Source organism: Jaculus jaculus, chromosome 15 (genome assembly GCF_020740685.1).
Source record: "Jaculus jaculus isolate mJacJac1 chromosome 15, mJacJac1.mat.Y.cur, whole genome shotgun sequence".
NCBI lineage: Eukaryota > Metazoa > Chordata > Mammalia > Rodentia > Dipodidae > Jaculus > Jaculus jaculus.
In genome coordinates this window covers 67,204,361-67,207,392 of record NC_059116.1, presented here as the reverse complement: position 1 = coordinate 67,207,392, position 3,032 = coordinate 67,204,361, and the positions used below count along the sequence as shown (strand labels likewise).

The 3,032-nt window shown below is 42.5% G+C and overlaps 1 pseudogene; it reads right to left on the bottom strand.

The window, feature by feature from the left end:
- Nucleotides 1-1,954: 1,954 nt before the first annotated feature.
- On the bottom strand, nucleotides 1,955-2,298 carry LOC101613072 (annotated as a pseudogene).
- Nucleotides 2,299-3,032: the final 734 nt, after the last annotated feature.

The following is a 3,032-nucleotide window of genomic DNA, read 5'->3' as shown; positions in this document are numbered from 1 at the left end:
TATTATTACAAGTACTATGCACCCATCACATAAGGAAGTAAGTTAAAATGAATAGGAATTTTATCATTGCACTACTAATTAGTCAAGCTTCTGATATGGTGATATATAATCACAATTATTTAATGATCTGGTTCTCTGACAATTCAATTAGGTCTTCTCTCAATTTTCATGAAAGTGAAGAATTAGGAATCACTTGAGTTACAACAAGATATATTACTCCAACAGTAGAATAGTTCACTTTCTCAAAAAGAATTTTTTGGTCTGGCTTCCCAGAGACCTGTCCTGACTTTGACCCCAAAGCTCCTAGCTGACTCTCCTCTGATACTCATGGCCTCTCAAACCCTCCAGGGGATTAAGACCAGAGGCAAGCTCCTTCCTTGGTGCTTACTCCATGATCTCTGTTCCTCTTAGAGATCACTTCTTCTACTCTTTTCTCCTGTTTTTTGGTGGGGGTTGGGGTTAAGAACACTTAACATGAGTTCTACCCTAATTTTTTTTTTTTTTAGAGAGAGTGAATTGGCCCACCAGGGCCTCAGCCACTGCAATCGAACTCCAGACACTTAAGCCACCTAGTGGGCCTGTATAACCTTGCACTTGCTTCACCTTTGGGCTCCGGCTTGTGCAGTATCTGCAAAAAGAGATCAAACACAGCTCCTTGGGCTTCACAGGCAAGCGCCTTAATCTGTAAGCCATATCTCCAGCCCATTTTCTTCTACTCTTTGCTGTCTTACTGATGATAGCCGTTTTTAGGTGGGGACCTTAATATGTATCAGGAGTTTCTGAGCCACCATGAACTCATAGGCACTTCTTAAATATTACTGTCCATTCTCAAGTGGATGGTCAGCATGGTGTTTCTTTTCCTTGTGACTTTTCTGGCTATTGGCAGTATGGAACCAACAAAAGGAGTATTATAATTAAGTATAAAATAAAAATACAAATTTATATATATATATATGGACTATTGTGAGGGGGAGCATTGTGTTTGTGTCTATGTGCATGAATTGAAGTTCCCAGAAAAACAAAGCCACACCTGTGTTAAAGTTTCTACAAGACTGATGGACTGATTAGAACTTCTGTGGTTGTGGAGGGCTGGAATGTTCCAGGTCCAGAGCCAAATTACCTTGAGCTACCTAGATCCCTAAATAGCCACCTCTGTGTTGATCCTTTTTGGATGTGCAAACAGACCACTAGCTTCCACCCATCCGAGGCTGAGCATATCATCAGATGGCAGCTGAGATTTCTTCACTTTGCTGTCAGCCTGATGTTTCCAACCATGAACTGGAAAAATGCCTTGATACGTGATTTCCTTTGTTATGTGACTATAAAAACCTCATAAAAATTGTTACCAGTGGTATTTCAGTTCACCTGAATCTGTGTTTCTAGGCCATAGTCGCACATTTTTAGCATCAGAATAAACTTTCTCTTACACCTTTTGAGGTGACAGCTGCGTTGTCACATGGACAGTACATGAGAGAGGGTGGGCGAGACAGAGACTGCATCTCAAGCACATGCTGATCTTTCACTGTGCTTAGAGCCACTTGCAATTTGTTTTCATCATCTGGCTTGAAGTCTCCATTTTTTCAGTACAAAACTGAAAGCATTGGCTACATGGTAATGAAGATGAGCATACACATTTCAAGTGTCACAACTGGGGAGTGAATCCTGCTAACTTGTTTATTGCGTGGGAATAAGGGCCAAGCGTTATGACTTTGTACTTTGGCTTAGCACATCTTAGTCATCTTGTGATCTCTCTCATCGTCTGAAGATAGCCTACATGAAGGCTCTGCTACCATTTCCTTTTATTCACCAGGAAATTAGAGATTACCTGTATACCAACCCAGTATGTTTTAGTGGGTAGAGAAGTCAAATTGGACTCTACTCTTTTTTGTATGATTACATTTATTATGGTCCAGGTTTGACCAACTTCATAAAAATACAAATGCATCTGCAAATCTCAATTACAAGATGACTTCTTTGCCCATTCTTCTCTCTCTTTTCTTTCTCGAATAACCTCTTTCAATTATGGTTCTCGGTAGAATTTATCCTCCTCATCATTTGTCCACGGCCCCCGAGGCAAAATCTGATGCCTCGAGCAGGTCCAGTGCCTGCTTAATGTGAACATCCTGTCATTATACAGGCTCTCAGGAAGCCTTCTTCTGGCTTCTCTCACATCTTCATCCTCGCATATTGTATCGTCTCGCATTAACCCCGGTTTATTGGATCCTGCAGCATTGCAGCCCCATTTTCAAATACCATCCAGCCACAGGCCGATGCTGAGACAGCAGAGTTGCCTGCCATTTCGACCTGAGCTGGACTCAATCAGTCCATATGTGTTGGAGGAAATGTTGGGCAAAGAGTCTCCAGGGGATTTTTTTTTTTTTTCCTTTGGAATACAGGGCCGGGGAAGCATCTCCACCTGGGTTTTAACTCTTTTTCACCTACGCAAAGCAACTGAAGCAACAGAGTCCAAGGCTCCTTCTTGGAAACCTCAGTCCTCAACTGTGACATTAGAAAACCACTAACGAGATTAAAAAAAAAAAAACCAAAACTTAGCTGTTTATTTTTAAATTTGTTATTTTATTTATTTACCTGCAAGCAGAGAGAGAATAGAGACAGACAGAATGGGTGCACCAGGGTCTTCAGACACTGGAAATGGACTCCAGAGGCATGAGCTTCTGTGATCTGGCTTTGTTTGGGTCCTGGGGAACCAACCCCGGGTTGTTAGACTTTGTAGGCAAGTGCCTTGACTGCCGAGCCACCTCTCCAGCCCCAGATTTTTTTTTTAATTCAATTTTTATTTATTCATTTGAGAGAGACAGACAGAGAAAGAGGCAGAGAGAGAGAGAATGGGCACGCCAGGGCTTCCAGCCACTGCAAACGAACTCCAGACGCGTGCGCCCCCTTGTGCATCTGGCTAACATGGGTCCTGGGGAACCAAGCCTCGAACCGAGGTCCTTAGGCTTGACAGGCAAGCGCTTAACAGCTACGCCATCTCTCCAGCCCCCAAGAAGTCATTTTAAGCAACCATTTTA